Genomic DNA, 17,754 nt, shown 5'->3' with positions numbered 1-17,754 from the left:
CTATTTTCAATACCAGAGTTAAGTTCTTCCCCCGCCCTCCTCCACAATAAGCAAATATATAACATTCAGAATAAAAAGAGAAATTCAATTCACAGTTACCACATATTCCACATTGTTTGATTCTCTACTTAGTCCAGTGCTTGTTTCTGATAATGGCACTAATAAGCAATTAGTATGTATGTATTTACCCATATCAACATATGCTGCTGCTACTGCTGCTGCTAAGTCACTTCAGTTGTGTCTGACTCTGTGCCACCCCATAGACGGCAGCCCACCAGGCTCCTGAGTCCCTGGGATTCTCCAGGCAAGAACACTGGAGTGGGTTGCCATTTCCTTCTCCAGTGCATGAAAGTGAAAAGTGAAAGTGAAGTCGCTCAGTTGTGTCTGACTCTTAGCAACCCCATGGACTGCAGCCTTCCAGGCTCCTCCATCCATGGGATTTTCCAGGCAAGAGTACTGGAGTGGGGTGTCGTTGCCTTCTCATATATCAACATATAGTGCCTCTCAATTTGCTTACTAGTGCCATTATGTTCCTAATACATCAAGCTCAGAATAACAGGGAATTTTCTAAATAAACTAATTTTTAAATAACATTTTATAGTCCAATTGGTCATTAAAGAACATAATGTAGATGTTTTTAAACACATTTATTTGTCCACTATATTATGTGAATTAATATAATGTTATTTTATAACACATTTGTAATGTGACTTAGTCATGTGTTAAATACCTTTACTTAAACTGGTTATTTTTCACAGTAACTAAATGAGTTAGTAACATCTTAGTGGCAATAAAACAACCGTTTTTTTTATGTGCAGGAAGTCAATGAGTCACATAAGAAGAACTGAATGGCTGAGGCTGAAATCCCCAAGACTAGAGGATTCACTTTAAAGACAGATTCAGGAAAAAAAAAAAAAATATATATATATATATATATATATATATATATATATGGCTCATTTGGGACTCTCAACTAGAGGACACATATTAATGAGAATAATGTATATCTGTCATCTGCATATCTGAAATATTTGAAAGCTAAATGTATGGTCTCATTTATTTTCAGGTGAGGGAAATGATGCTCAGAGTTTTTATAGAACTTGTGTTAATATTGGGCAAGTAAGATAACAGTCTCTTTTCAAATTCTGGTAGATTCAACTCAAAGTCTATTTTGCTTTCAGCAAAGTAGAGTTCAAGTCAGTGAAATATATTATCAAAAATTGAAGACAGCATTACAGCCAGTACTAAACTCACTCCATGATATGGACATGCTTTTCAAGACAAAACAAGGTCTTGAATATTAAAAGTATACATACCTGTAAAATACAATGAGAGTCATTTTCATTTTCAAGCTATAATGTACCAGAATCATTTCTTAGTTAAGCATCACCTGTGGCTTGCTCCATAGAACTCAAGATCAAGACTGACCATGTTATTTTATTTCTACAGAATAAATGACAAAGGATTACAGCCACTAACTACCAGAGGCAGCAAGCCCATTACATCTTCTAGACGATCTTCCGTCTTCTAGATAGTTGATAAAACACTGATTGTGAATGGTTCAAGTAGTGTTAGTCGCTCAGTCATATCTGACTCTTTGCCACCCCAAGAACTGTAGCCTGCCAGGCTCCTCTGTCCATGGAATTCTCCAGTCAAGAATACTGAAGTGGATTGCCATTCCCTTCTCCAGAAGGGTTCAGAATGATACCTTATTTCTCCTTTCAAAGGCTAGCTCTATGTGTACCTGCCAGGACTCTACACTTTCACATGAATCTACTCCATTACATTCATCCTGGAATGAGTTTCTAGAAATACTGTTACTGTTTCAACTCAGCATGGCAATCTGAAGAAGGGAGAGGGTACAGGTTGCACCAAAACTTTGTTCAGTTCAAATGAAAATGCATCTGGTTTTGGAACACTCAGCTGAAGGTTTTGGTCTCTAGATCTTTAAGATGATTTTCTCTGACTTAAATTTCTAAATCTTAAATTTTACTAACTTTATATAGTTCAAAACAGTGCTAATATAATTGAAATGGAATCAAATAATAATCTAGCACAAGCTTTGAATCCATATCAAGGAAGAACTTTATCAAATTTTAAGACCATATGGTAAAAAGATAAATATCAATTAGCAGTCAAGGACTACTTTATTGATGAGGATTTTAATTTAAAAAATACTCCAAATTAAACAATATATTGCAAATAATCTAACATAATTTTAAATTTTAAAAATCTATTAGCAAAGAGGAATACAATTGAAGAGACAAGCCTGAATTCTGAACTGAATATTAAACTTTGAAAATTGCTTTTCTTTGATTTCCAACTCATTATTCATTATAGATTTGTGTTGTGCTCAGTTGCTCAGTTGTGTCCAACTCTTTGCAACCCCATGGACCATAGCCCTCCAGACTCTTCTATCCATGGAATTTTCCAAGCAAGTATATTGGAGAGGATTGTCATTTCCTACTCCAGGGGATCTTCCTGACCCAGGGATTGAACCTGAATCTCTTGTGTCTCCTGCATTGGCAAATGGATTCTTTACCAATGTACCACCTATTCATTTGTCTCCAACCTGGGATACCTCACACATGGCATATGTGGCCCTGGTTAGTAATATTTAAATACTATTTCAGTATTGAGCTCCACGACTCTCAAGGACTCTTTTTCACCTTAAGAAAAGGCTTTCTTATCTGGCACATTATCTAGGAGTTTAAGGATACGGAATTAGGATTTGAAGTTCAGCACTCAATTGCTGTATTCAGTATGGCCTATTATTTTTTCTTCTTTCTCCATTCTTATCAGATCACCAAAATTAGAATGCCTTAGGAAACTACCCTGGCAAAATTAATTCTTGTGTAATTAAGAATAAGAAGGAGTGCTATCCATTTATTTATGTATGTGTTTGTTTAATAAATACCTAGGTTTTATTCTCTTAATATCTATGAAATATGCTCAGAGTACTTTGAAAAAGGTAGCATTCAGAGTGTCCAGTCTTCATCAGCTATAAATAATACAGTATAGTTTATTTTTTTAATTCTTCTTCTTATTATTTTTTACTTTACAATATTGTATACAGTATAGTTTATATTCATAAGAAATTTTAAAATGAATGAGAATGAGGAAGAAAAATAATTCAGTTTTGTATTTTGTTCTACTCTCTAAAAGTGATTTATCCAAAGATTCTTATCAAATCTAGCTAATTGGCACTAAATGCATGATGACTTTTAAAATAGTATTGTAATCCCATATGACTTCCCTGGTGTCTCAGACAGAAAAGAACCCTTCTGCAATGCGGGAGACCTGGGTTCAATTCTTGGGTTGGGAAGATTCCCTTGAAGGGGGACATGGCAACCCACTCCAGTATTCTTGCCTGGAGAATCTCCATGGACAAAGGAGCCTGGTAGGCTACAGTCCACGAGGTCACAAATAATTGGACATGACTGAGTTACTAAATACAGCACACAGCAATCCCATCATACACAGATTTTATTCCAGCTTCTAAAACACATAAAACATTTTTGCATAATCTAATGGTAAGTGATTAACTAATGTCAAGTCTGCTTAAAATCAGATACATAAAAATAAACAGCATGGTAAGGGTAAAGAACAAAAAACGCATTTTAATCAGGATTTATGATTCCCTTGGCATTAACTACTCATTATCTCAATTTCATTCAGTAGAACAAAACTATAAAATTATCAATGTAATTAACTTTGACTATGTAATATTTCTGTCTATAGTGTTATCAAATCAAGTAATACATATATTAACTAGAACTCAATGATTTTTTAAAATATGTTACAATAAACAGTTTCCTCTATCTCAGGAAACATGTTAAGAGTGATTTTTATCCTTTCTTACGTTTGAACCAAGCACCTCATACAAAACTGAAAATATCAAGAAGCCATGACAATAAAAGCTTATACACACACACATACACACACACAAGTACATAATCCTCTTATGTGTGAACATTCAACTTAAAATTTTTTTCACAGATCTGATTCCTCACTCTTAGAGATTTAAGAGGCAAGAAAAACTCATGTGCTGTGCCATGTTTTTAAAAAAATCACATTTCCAAATTTTGTAGACATGCAGTGGAATAAAGGAATGGTATTTTAGACTTCATTTATTTAAATCTGGGAGAATGTGTAGTTTGACCATACAGAAAAGGCCAGTCCTGCCATATGTAGATGATTAGAAATGCTTTGTGGAAAGCAGGCAGCTGGAATGTTTGAAACCACTGGTATATGGAATGCAGGTTTAAAGCAATCCACAACAAATCGGTGTGCCTGTATTCAATAAAACATGACCATTTAAAATTATTCATAAAGTCACTGGCCTATGCCTAAAAAAAAAGGGTGTGTATTACTTACCTGTAGACCCTAATAGACTGCCATACACAGAGTGGTCATCAAATTCACAAATCAAATTATAAAATCAACCTTACAGGTATTTATTATCAAGCAGATTACTAACTTCTAACCTGGTTCCAAATGTGAGTAAAATATCCTCTTCCCTATTCATATCAAGGATTTTGTGATATGACAATGTAGTTGCCTTTGCTGACTTTATATAAAATGCTATCTCTATATTATATGCATGATTAGCTATGCTGTTTTTAAAGTACAAAGCAATAAATTCTAGTCAATAATCAGTACCTTTTACATAAAATTGCCTCCCTTGTTCCTGGTGAATGGGTATTACTAACTGTAGTAGGCAATTAAAGGTGTTCTCTCAGTATTCTCATACCTTGGATATTCAATCAATACCAGTGTAGGTACTGATGTGAAAGGACTTTGCACGTGGAATTAAGGTTTACTCATTAGGTGAATTTAAACTAGAAGTGTAGACAGGATACTTCAGGTTGGCCCGATACAGTTACTTCCACCCTTAAAAGAAAAAAAAATGAGTCAGATACACGAGGAAGAAGAAAGTGAATGAAAGATGAGGCACGTGGGGAGATCAGAGAGATCTAAACCATCAGGACTTGACACACTGTTATTGGTTTTGAAATGGAGAAAAGGATGACAAACTGAGGAAAGCAGACAGCCCCTAGAAAATGAGAATGACCCCTGGTGACAGCCAGAAAGAAAATAGGGACCTCAGTTCGACAATCCCCCCACCACCACCCCAGGACTGAATTCAGCCTCCTACCTGATGAGCTTGCGAGCAAATTCTTTCCTAAAGCTTCTAGCAAGAAGCACAGCCTTCTCTGAGAACTCAGCTGTGGATTTCATTAAGGTAGGATTTAAATACAAATACACAGGTATATACAATATTAAATGAATACACAAAGATACTTATATATGCTGACTTTAACATTAAGCTACAATCTGCATTATATCAGAAGAGAAATCACTGAATATGCTGTATTCCTTCATGAGAAATACATTTAACATGTTTTTAAATGATGAAGAACAAAAAGAGAAACAAAATTTTAAAATGTATTATCAAGGCAAAAATTGCAGCATGAAAAGCTATTTCAGCAAGGAAGACTATTCAGACTGTCAACTTAAAAAATATTCACAACCCAAAAGTTGAGAGTTATGTGTTACTGAGTGGGAATTTTTAGGACTTCAAGGCTGGGAGGCAGTATCTCAAACAACCCTGAGAGAACTGCTTTGAGGAAGCAAGGGCAAGAACCAGGTTACACAGAAGTTTTGCAACAAAAGACAGGTAGTCTGAGCCTCAAAAGATTATTATTCATTAAGCAGAACTAGATAGCTCAAGTTAAGGAATTTAGTACTTTCTGTGTATGAGGAAATGCAAGAGCCTGGGCTAACTTAAGTCATCCTTTTGATATGCCCCTCAGCTAACTGGGACCAGTATCCTGTGTTTTCACATCCTGAGCTTCCTCAGGGCTCACTATAGGGCATGACTGCAGTCTGATGGCTGCTAAACGGCAGATATTCTTTTCTTCCTGAATCCCTTCAGGGCTCACCAGTTCATTGGTGGTGGCTGCAATGGTTGATGACTGTGATATTCTTTATTTACTGATATGGCAGAAAATATTCCATTTTGCAAGAGTAGTGCAATAGAGGACAAACTGAACTTTCCTCATAAACTAGGACAATGTGAAAATGAAAGTGTTACTTGCTCAGTCATGTCCCACTCTTTGCGATGCCATGATCTGTAGCCCGCTAGGCTCCTTTGTCTATGGAATTCTGGAATCCAAGAATATTGGAGTGGGTTGCCATTCTCGTCTCCAGAAGATCTTCCCGACCCAGGGATCAAACCTGGGTCTTCCACACTGCAGGCAGATTCTTTACCATCTGAGCCACCAGGGAAGCAAACAAGGACAGGAGGGGCTGTAAGCACTGAATGAATTAGTCGGAAAGTTTAGGAGGATGTCAGGGGAAGGTTGATCATTGCAGTGCGTCAAATGATCACACTGAGTTACTTCCTTGTTTACAATTGTCTTTCTCCCTGATTAGGTTCACCTGTGTTTGCTAGTTGGCACCCATCCAGCTAGGCTCCTATCTTCCCAAAGATACTGAAGAATAGGGGTGCTTCCTCTTTAGATGTTTCCAGGTGAAAGAGATGGTTCCCACATACTGGACAAAGATATTTCCTGAGCTGTAAACTGACAAGAGACTGAGAGAAGACATACGTATATTTCAAAGAGCCCTTAAAGAATTCACAATGAACAGTTTTCTAGGGTAAATCCTCTGAGAAAAGGCAGATCAGTATTCCATAGTGAGGAAAAAACCCTATTTCAAGCTGATAGGAACAATCATGATCAGTATTCTAAAGTCTCAGTACTGAACTATACAATTAAATTATGACCACATTTATATATTACATATTCTATTTTAATATATAACAACTATGTCTTCTAAAATTTTATCAGGTCTGATTCTGTTGTAAATGCAACAAAGGAAAACCATTAAAATTTGGAAAATAATCTAATGCTGTTATATTTGCACCACTTTTCAGTATCGCCTTAATCAGTCACTATTGTGAACTCTGATGAGATTTAAACATGCATCCTAAGTAATACTGAAGTATTACAGAGTGCATCCATGAGTGTAGTCTTAGGCAAACAGTTGCCAAGTGCTCCTACCACATCCCTGACCTAGTTCAAAATACCAAGTCATTCCTCTAAGGAAATGCAGGATTTTAATCTCAGTTAGCCATTCTGTTTGACAGATATTTTTGTGTTTTTAATCATTCAACATTTCTTAGTTATTTTACTTACAAAGATCTGTCATAAAATTTTATAGTGAAAATGCCAGAAATAAAGGTACTTACAGACTATCAAATATAATTAAATGAACACATGCTTTATTTATTTATTTTTTGATGATATTTATGTTTAATATTTGTAATTCAGTCTTTCATTTTTGTCTATTGATTAGGCCAAAAAGTTGAAAAATCAATAAATAGCAGCATTAATGCTTTTAGAACTTTGTAAATATTACTCATCACAGAACCAAGAAGAGTCCTAGAATCATATTTTGTTCAATATGACTCCTAAGCCACCCAATGGAGAATATTCCTAGAATCAAGGTTAAAGGGATCTTCCTTCTTTCAAATGGATTAAGTCCAGCATTTGCTTAAAATTGTGCCGTATATTTAGATCAGGACTTTTTATAAAGATTTTTTCCAGTTAACTTATTTTTTTCTTCTAGAAGATTTATGAGTTTTATTTATTAATTCTTAATTTTCAGTGTTTTACTCATTCTCTTTATTTTTTGGAATCCATTCCATTCTTAGTTTTGAAGAAGTCTATTTTGAACTCATATTCTTATTTGGACTAGTGGCTTCAATTTTAGACTATGACTTTCTTTTTTCCCTTATGTAATTCTGATTTCTTGTTTTATTTTCAAATTTTTGCAGCTTCAGAATCGTAGTATGTTTTGAGTTGCCTTCCTTTATCCTGGCCTTTTCCTTTCAGGGGTCACCTGTACTCCATCTGATATCTGGACAGGTCATTCTCAAGACTGCAGAGCCATCAACTGGCTTGTAGTCAAGCTTTTCAGGATCCCGAATCCCCAATCCTTTCCTGGTTTACTCCTCATTTTGTTGGAATACATCATAAAGTTACTTCCGAGAAAGAGATTCACAGGATGTAAATTTTCTAAGTCATTGTGTTGTTTAAAATTTATTTGTTTTGTTCGGATACTTTCTTGATTGGCTAATAGAATTTTAAACTGCAAATAATACTAGATAGCTTTCTGTAATTCTGTGTTTTGGGATGAAACATTTGTTTTAATTAGGTTCTCATTGCTTTGGTTATTTTTTTCTTCTCTGGAAATTCTTTTCTCTTCTGCAATTTTTAAATGATATGTTTAGGAATGGATTTTTGTTTTCCATTCCTTTTCCTTGGAAGTTGCTAGATTTTTTTTTGTTCCAATTTAAAGACTTGAGTCTCGTCAGTTATGGGAAATTTTCTTATATTATTTCACTGATTATTTTCTCTGTAGTCTGTTTTTCTGGAAATGCTATTGGTTAGTTATGAATCACTTGATCTTATTCCCCACTCTCCACGTTGGGGAGGAATTAATTATGCAAATGTGTTTAAATAAAAGAATGGTTGTCTTATGTAAGGAAGAACAATATGATCTATTTGGTCATTTAACTCAGTGAATCAGTTGAATTAAAGCGAGTCAAATCAATTATTGGACTGAATTACTTAGTCACTAGTCAGCTCAGTCAAAACACTTAGTCTAGTGAACACATGCTTTAAATCTGTCATGTGATTGGCATTTGGAATGCCAATATGATTTGTCAAATAAGAAAATAGAATGTGGGCTTCCCTAGTAGCTTGGATGGTAAAACATCTGCCAACAATGCGGGAGACATGGGTTCGATCCCTCGGTCGGGAAGATCCCCTGGAAAAGGAAATGGCAACCCACTCCAATATTCATGCCTGGAAAATCCCATGGACCGAGGAGCCTGGTGGGCTACAGTCCATGGAGTCACAAAGAGTCAGACATGACTGAGAGACTTCTCTTCTTCACTTCACTCTAGAATAAGCATGTGGATGTTTGTGAGGACAAACAGTTATCTCCCTAAATATAGAAACTAGATTAATTTTTTCTTTCTCATATTTATTTGGAATGACTTTATTATATTTGGAATGACTATCATTCTAATGTCATTAAATGCACAATGCATGAATAGACTAAAAAGAATATAATTTAAAACAGAAACTCTATTAAAAACGATGCAGATGGCATTTTATTGTACTTGTAGCAGGCATCATGGATTCAGTCATTGTTGCTGGTTACATGTTGCTATTATATCATATAATTTAATGACAGTATGGTTTTGTTATGTTCAGAAAACATGGTGCATAATGAAAAGTATAATATAATCCTGTTCTCATTCATGCTATTCTTAATAGTTTTTCCCATGATCCAGATCATTAATAAGATTATATGTGCCATTCCTAATACATTGATAGCTAGGCATTCTTGAGTATACTTAGCACGTATTTCAAATATTTTGTGTTCAGTCTAAAGCTATGCTGGTTCAAAATGGTAGCAACCAGACCCTCATGGCTTTCTTATTTGAAAACTTAAATTAAAAAATTAAACATCTGTCCCCAGTTGCACTGACCACTTTGCAAGTGCTTGATGACCAAGTGGCTAGTAGCTACAATATCAGCAATATTTTCTTCATTAATGAGAGTTCCATCAGACAGTATCAGTTGATGGAATATGCTTGCCAAATCAGTTTAACAGGCTACAGGCATGCAAAATACAGCCTAATATTTTATTTTTTATAAATGTAAAAAGACAAAAATATAAGTGGAGTTAATTCATTCAATTAAATGATTTTTGAGGCAAGTGATTTTTGATATAAGGAAAAAGAAAAGTATAAGAACTTCTTCCACCAGCTAATACACATACTATTCTGTAAGTAGTTTTTTCCCAAACAACAAATGCAAACACCAATCACTGAACTCCCAAGAAGTATATCACTACAGAACTTCCAAGACTCAGATTATCACGTCACCTTAAATTAATCTTTTTTTTTATGTTGTTTTAAAACATAGACTATTTTGGTGAGAAAGACAATGCCATAAAGCCAATAATTGTCTTGTCCAAAATGCCACTAATATTTTAATTGAGATATAATCTGTAGCTGTTCCACTTCCATTCTAAAATATTTATTTCCCAAGCTATTGTGAAATAAAAATAGCAAGAATTTAGTAAAAACAATAAACGTCAGTTATAAAACTGACTTTTTTGTATGTGAAACATATAGGTCATCTGAAATTTGTGGAAAACATACATATATGCCCATGTTGAATCTGAATAGCAGCCTAAAAGTTTTATGTTGCAATCTGATGCTTATTTTTCTCCTTTTGTATTTCTGATCACCATGTCTAGAAGCAACATACTTACTGAAGCATAATAATGTCTCTCAGGAAAATAAACATCTACGGTCATGAATTCCAATACCTTGTGGAAACAGTACTTTCTTAACCAAAAACATGCCCAATTCTTTGATATCTATCAATTTGATATACAGCTCCATGGCTTAAACACTGTCAGCCAGCTGCAAATTAATGTATATCTGAATCTGTCTCCTATGCTGTGCACAGCCTTGAGGAACAGCTGAACAAGTGTTTTCCTTATACATGAAAGAAGGAAGCTTATGTGAAATACACCCTACTTGTTTTTAGCATCTATTCCATTAATCAAACCAGAATTTTGGGTTATTATGTTTAGTCAATGTATAGCCACAGGCTCTGAAAGATCAGTTTCACTTCACATATCACTGTGCTACTTTTTCAAGTCTGGTATGTAATTATACCTACATTTTAATGTTCTATTTTCTATTTCACTTATTTTTTCCACCTGGCACTATTCTTGCCCAGAAAGATGTTATAACTTTTGTCCTTAGCAATTTTATCAGAGTTGCTAAAAATGTATTTTTCAGTCTTCTTCTATGGTAAACAATCTTTTTCTCTCTGAGAAGGTATTTGCACACAAATCTGAATGCTTCTCAGCAAGTCCTCCTACTGGTGAATAACTCAGCAGTCTAATTACATTTATAATTAGAATATAAATTATAAAAATACTGTAATCATTCTTGGGAAGGACTATAGGCCAAACTATCTAGAAAATACACAATGCATTTCCACAATATTCTGCATAACAAGACAGTTCTGAACAGTAAGGAGAAGTTTATAGATAATTATTAATATTTCTATAATGTTAAAACCTTTTTGTCTTTATTTTTCATAAACAAACTTGCATGAACACTTGACTTGCATCTTTACTCAGACATGTATTAAACTGGTAATAACTTCTAAGGAAAAATTGAAGTTCAATATATAATAATAAAAGGCTTCAACATATACTAAAATATCACTGATAATTCACTAACAATCATAGACAACTCTGCATGTGCTGAATTCAGTAGTAACTCTAAAGAAACTTGCCTGAATATGACTTATTTTTAGATGCAGATTACTTAGTTTAATGATTATTAAATCATTAATACATTTTAAGACAATTCAAAACAATAAAATCAATAATGTATATATACATTATCCATACTGAGTACACAATAATAACAAAAATTCACTGAGTATTCAAAATTATAATTGATAGTGATTTTTAGTCACTTTTAAGCATTATTAGAATTAGGAAAAATGTATTCCAATTTAAACAATACAAAATGGTCAGCAAAAGATTTAAAAGCATGAATCATATTAACCTGGTTTTAAAAGAATGGAAAAAATAAAATATAAAATCAAGATAACATATGACACATGTGTGTGGGCATGCTAAGTTGCTTCAGTTGTGTCCAACTCTTTGCAGCCCTATGGACTGTAGCCCACTGGACTCCTCTGTCCATGGGATTCTCCAGGCAAAAATACTGGAGAAGGGTTCAGTCCCAAGATGGCGGGGGAATAGGACAGGGAGACCACTTTTTCCCCCACAAATTCATCAAAAATTCATTTGAATGCTGAGCAATTTCCACAAAACAACTTCTGAATGCTGGCAGAGGACACCAGACACCCAGAAAGGCAGCCCATTCTCTTTGAAAGGAGGTAGGACAAAATATAAAAGACAAAAAGAGAGACAAGAGAGTTAGGGACAGAGACCCATCCTGGGGAGGGAATCGTGAAGGAGAAATTTCCAAAACGTAGGAAACCCTCTCACAGGTGGGATGTGGGGAGTTTTGGAATCTCAGAGGGCAACATAACTCGGAGAAACAACAACAACAAAATCACGCCTAACCAAAACTGCCAGCAGAGAAGTAGCCCAGACGCTCGCGTCCACCACTAGTGAGTGGGGACTGGACAGGGAGCTGCGGACTGCATAATTGGTACTTAGGGTAAGGACAGGGCCTAAATACCCTAAGGACAATCTGAGAGAGCTAATATGAGAAAGCAACCCAAGATGTGGGATCGCCAGGGAGAAAAAAAAAAAGAGAGAACTTTCCAGCCAAAGGCTCTGACTTGCAGCCTGGCATACTCACAGAACACAGGATTGAGTGAATACCAAAGGAGAGCTAGGCTGCATACAGGCCCCTCCCCTTCACCGGAGGCAGAGAGGCAGGCCGGCGACAGCCAGAGCCAGAAGGCAAGGAGCTGCTGCAGTCTTGGCCCCAAAGACCTGCATCCTCCACCAAACTGTGAGCAGGCTCCCAGTTGCTAACCAAGTCTTCCTGGGATCCTGGACAGTTGACATTTGTCAGGAGGGTCACAGCCCAAGATCAACTTCCCAGAGGAGACACATGGCACACCTGAGACTTGTGCTCTCATGGCATACCCAGGAAACCTGGCTTGGACCAGGAAGGTGAATCAGACGCATGGCCCACCTGGGACAGTGTGCTCACAAAGCACCTGGTCACCTGAGCTATTCAGACCTGGGAAGTGCACAAAACGCACGTCCAACTGAGTCTGTGCCTTTGCGGAGTACCCAAGAATCTGAGTGGCTTAGACCTGGGAAGTGGATGAACTGCAGGGTCTGCTTTGGACAGTGCCCTTGCAGAGCACTCTGGAGCCTGAGCAGCATAGACCCAGGAAGCACACGCTGCCATGAGCTGGGGCAAACCCAGTGTGGTCCGTTCACTGCGAGCACTCCCCACACATGCCAGCGATATTTGTTTGCAGTGTCCCTCCCTCTCCACAATATGACAGAACAAGTGAGCCTAAATAAGTGACCACCTTTCCCACCTTGTCAGGGCAGAAATTAGACACTGAAGAGACTTGCAAACAGAGGAAGCCAAAATGAACAAAGAAGAGGGAACTGCTCTGGAAGTGACAGGTGCAACAAATTGAAACTCTGTAGTTAACACTGACTAAGCATTGGTGAGGGGGGTGGGTGTGCTTATAGACCTTGAGAACAAGTACAAGCTGGAACAAGGAACTATCTGAAACTGAACTGACCTCACACTGCCCACAACAGCTCCTGAGGAATTCCTACATATATTTTTACTATTATCACTTTTTAATTAAAAAAAAAATCAAGTCCTTTATTATTTCTTTAATTTTCATTTTATAACCTACTACCTTGTAAAAAAAAAGACTCTATTTTTAAATCAAGTTCCGTATACATTTTTTAAAATAATTTTTGTGATTGATTTTGTTTTGTATTTTTAATATTCTATTTTTGAGAGTCTAACCTCTACTCTAGATTTTTAATTTATGATTTTTGGTATTTGTTATCAATTCTGTACCTTTAAGAACTTAATCTTCAGTATCCATTTTCACTTAAGGGTGTGATTACTTGCTTGATTGCTCTCTCCCCTTTTGAGTCTCCCTTTTCTCCCCCAGGTCACCTTTATCTCCTCCCTCTCCCTTCTCTTCTCTACTTAACTCTGTGAATCTCTCTGGGTGTTCCAGATTGTGGAGAGCACTTAGGGAACTGATTACTGACTAGATTGCTCTCTCCCCTTTTGATCCCCCCTCTTCTCCTCTTGGTCATCTCTATCTCCCTTCTCCCTCTTCTCTTCTCCATGTAACTCTGTGAACCTCTCTGGGTGTCCCTCACTGTTGAGAATTGTTTCGCCATTAACCTAGATGCTTTATCATGTGTAGTATGGATGGAGAAGTCTTGAGTCTACTGTAAGAATAAGACTAAAAGCCAGGGCCAGGAGGCTTAACTTCAAAACTTGAGAGTATTAAAGAACTCCTGATTCCAGGGAACATTAATAGACAAGAGCTCACCCAAAAGGCTTCATACCTACACCAAAACCAAGCTCAAACAAAGAGCCAACAAATCCAGAGCAAGACATACAATGTCAATTCTCTAGCAAAGCCGGAATACAGCCCTGAGCATTAAAAGACAGGCTGCCCAAAGCCATGCCAAACCCATAGACACTCCAAAACTCACTACTGGACACTTCACTGCACTTCAGAGTGAAGAGATCCAGCTCAACCCACGAGAACACAGACACAAGCTACCCTAACCAAGAAACTTTGACAAGCCACTAGTCCAACCCCACCCATGGGGAGCAAGCTCCACAATAAAAAGGAACCACGAACTTCCAGCCTACATAAAGGGTGGCTCAAACACAACAATCTAAACAAAATGAAAAGGCAGAGAAATATTCATCAGGTAAAGGAACATAATAAATGCCCACCAAATCAAGCAAAAGAGGAGGAGATATGGAGTCTACCTGAAAAAGAATTCAGAATAATGATAGTAAAGATGATCCAATATCTTGAAAACAAAATGGAGTCACAGATGAATAGACTAGAGACAAGGATTGAGAAGATGCAAGAAATGTTTAACAAGGACCTAGAAGAAGTAAAGAAGAGTCAATCAATAATGAGTAATCTGATAACTGAGATCAAAAACACTCTGGATGGAACCAAGAGTAGAATAACTGAGGCAGAAGATAGGATAAATGAGGTGGAAGATGCTGCTGCTGCTGCTGCTAAGTCGCTTCAGTCGTGTCCAACTCTGTGCGACCCGAGACAGCAGCCCATCGGGCTTCACCATCCCTGGGATTCTCCAGGCAAGAACACTGGAGTGGGTTGCCATTTCCTTCTCCAATGCATGAAAGTGAAAAGTGAAAGTGAAGTCGCTCAGTCGTGTCCCACTCTTAGCAACACCAGGCTCCTCCGCCCATGAGATTTTCCAAGCAAGAGTACTGGAGTGGGGTGCCATCACCTTCTCCAAGGTGGAAGATAGAATGGTGGAAATAAATGAAGCAGAGAGGAAAAAAGACTTAAAAGAAATGAGGAAAACCTCAGAGAACTCTGGGACAATGTTAAACACCCCAACATTCGAATTATAGGAGTCCCAGATGAAGAAGACAAAAAGAAAGGCCATGAGAAAATACTTGAGAAGATAATAGTTGAAAACTTCCCTAAAATGGGGAAGGAAATAGCCACCCAAGTCCAAGAAACCCAGAGTCCCAAACAGGATAAACCCAAGGTGAAACACACATATTAAACTAACAAAGATCAAACACAAAGGGAAACACGACTGAGCGACTTCACTTTCACTTTTCACTTTCATGCTTTAGAGAAGGAAATGGCACCCTACTCCAGTGTTCATGCCTGGGGAATCCCAGGGACTGGGGAGCCTGGTGGGCTGCCGTCTATAGAGTCGCACAAAGTTGGACACAACTGAAGCAACTTAGCAGCAGCAGCAGGAGTCATGTATTAAGTTGTCAGTAAGTAGATAGTATGCCTCTAGCCATAAATAAACAAAATGTCTGACTTTATTTTTTAACAGGTTAATTGTCTACTTTTGCACATTTTTTAAAATAAATAAATTGCATATGTTTAGTTGATAAAGGTAATTATGAACAAATATGTTTCCAAGTGTTTAATTTCATAATAACCAACAGGTGTTTATAATCGCTAGTTTCATGTCAGATTTACTCACCTAATTCAGTCTAAAGATTTCAATAGTGAAATAAATTATATAACTATCAAAGCAATGTATATATTTACTTGTCCACTATGGGTTAAATATTAAGTGTGTTTGGATATTAAAACCTATTTTTTAATCATTAAAATTAGCCTTTTTATGGCCACTAAAAACTAACTTCCCTTTAAATGTTAATATTTAAACATCAATAGCATTGAGAAAAATGGCAAGGTCAATTCATCACCTCACATTATAATTAATAGATACAATTTACTGTGAGATAAAAGATAATTGGAATTTATGTCTACATATGCCAATAAAAGGAAATAGTATCTGTGAAAGAAAAAAGAGGGATTCACAAATTCCTAGAACCATGGTAGGGATAGACAGAGAATAGGACTCTCAGTTCTTTCATCACTCTGGCCTCATACACTGAAGTAAGAGATTGAAGTTGCAGTCAGGGCATTATAGTGGCAGGACTACTTTATTAGTTGATAAATTTCAGTATGAAACACAGAGATATTTACAAATGTAAAGACTTCAGCCTAGACATGGTGATCACTTGATTCTATATATTGTGTTGTTAGTTGCTCAGTGATGTCTGACTCTTTGAGACCACATAGACTACAGAAATTTTCAGGACTTTACAGGAATTTCCAGGCAAGAATGCCGGACTGAGTTGCCATTCCTTTTGCCAGGGGATCTTTCCAACCCAGGGATCAAAACGGGGCCTCTTGCATTGCAGGCAGTCTCTTTACGGTCTGAGCCCCAAGGACCCATGTATTGTTAGTTAATCTCAAAGTCTTTGCTTTGCTGTTCTTCTGTATTCACTTACATTCCTGCTAAAATGAATAATCATTAAATGTGTGCATATACATTGTTATAATGTTTATGCAGTTATATGATCCTAGAAAAATTAATGATATTTGATCTGGTTATGCAGTTCAAGTTTATAGTTCTCATTGTGTGTTTTTATGTGTATGTTCAGTTTTATCATTAATCATGATTTTTTGTGACTGATGCAAGATCTATTGCTAATCTAATTTTTTTTCAGTTGAATCTTTAAAATTATTGCATCAGTTCAGTTTAGTTCAGTCGCTCAATCATGTCTGACTCTTTGCGACCCTATGGACTGCAGTACATCAGGCCTCCATGTCTATCACCAACTCTGGGAGTTGACTCAAACTCATGTCCATTGATTATGTGATGCCATCAAATATTCTCATCCTCTGTTGTCCCCTTCTCCTCCTGCCTTCAATCTTCCCCAACATCAGGGTCTTTTTAAACGAGTCAGCTCCTCAAATCAAGTGGTTAAAGTATTGGAGTTTCAGCTTCAACATCAGTCCTTCCAATGAATATTCAGGACAGATTTCCTTTAGGAAGAACTGGTTAGATCTCCTTGTACTCCAAGGGACTCTCAAGAGTCTTCTCCAACACCACAGTTCAAAAGCATTAATTCTTCGATGCTCAATTTTGTTTATAGTCCAACTCTCACATCCATACATGACTACTGGAAAAACCATAGCCTTGACTAGATGGACCTTTGTTGGCAAAGTAATGTCTCTACTTTTTAATATGCTATCTAGGTTGGTCATAACTTTTCTTTCAAGGTATAAGTGTGTTTTTATTTCATGGTTGCAGTGACCACCTGCAGTGATCTTGGAATCCCAAAAAATAAAGTCTGCCACTGTTTCCACTGTTTCCCCATCTATTTGCTATGAAGTGATGGGACCAGATGCCATGATCTTAGTTTTATGAATGTTGAGCTTTAAGCCAACTTTTTCACTCTCACCTTTCCCTTTCATCAAGAGCCTCTTTAGTTCTTCTTCACTTTCTGCCATAAGGGTGGTGTCATCTGCATATCTGAGGTTACTGATATTTCTCCCAGCAACCTTGATTCCAGTATGTGCTTATTCCAGCCCATTGTTTCTCATGATGTACTCTGCATGTAAGTTA

This window comes from Bos grunniens, chromosome 16, assembly GCF_055505025.1.
Source record: "Bos grunniens cultivar Pamir isolate PY7600 chromosome 16, Bosgru_T2T1.0, whole genome shotgun sequence".
Taxonomy (NCBI): domain Eukaryota; kingdom Metazoa; phylum Chordata; class Mammalia; order Artiodactyla; family Bovidae; genus Bos; species Bos grunniens.
The sequence above is the reverse complement of the archived record's forward strand: the minus strand, read 5'-3'. Positions refer to the sequence as shown.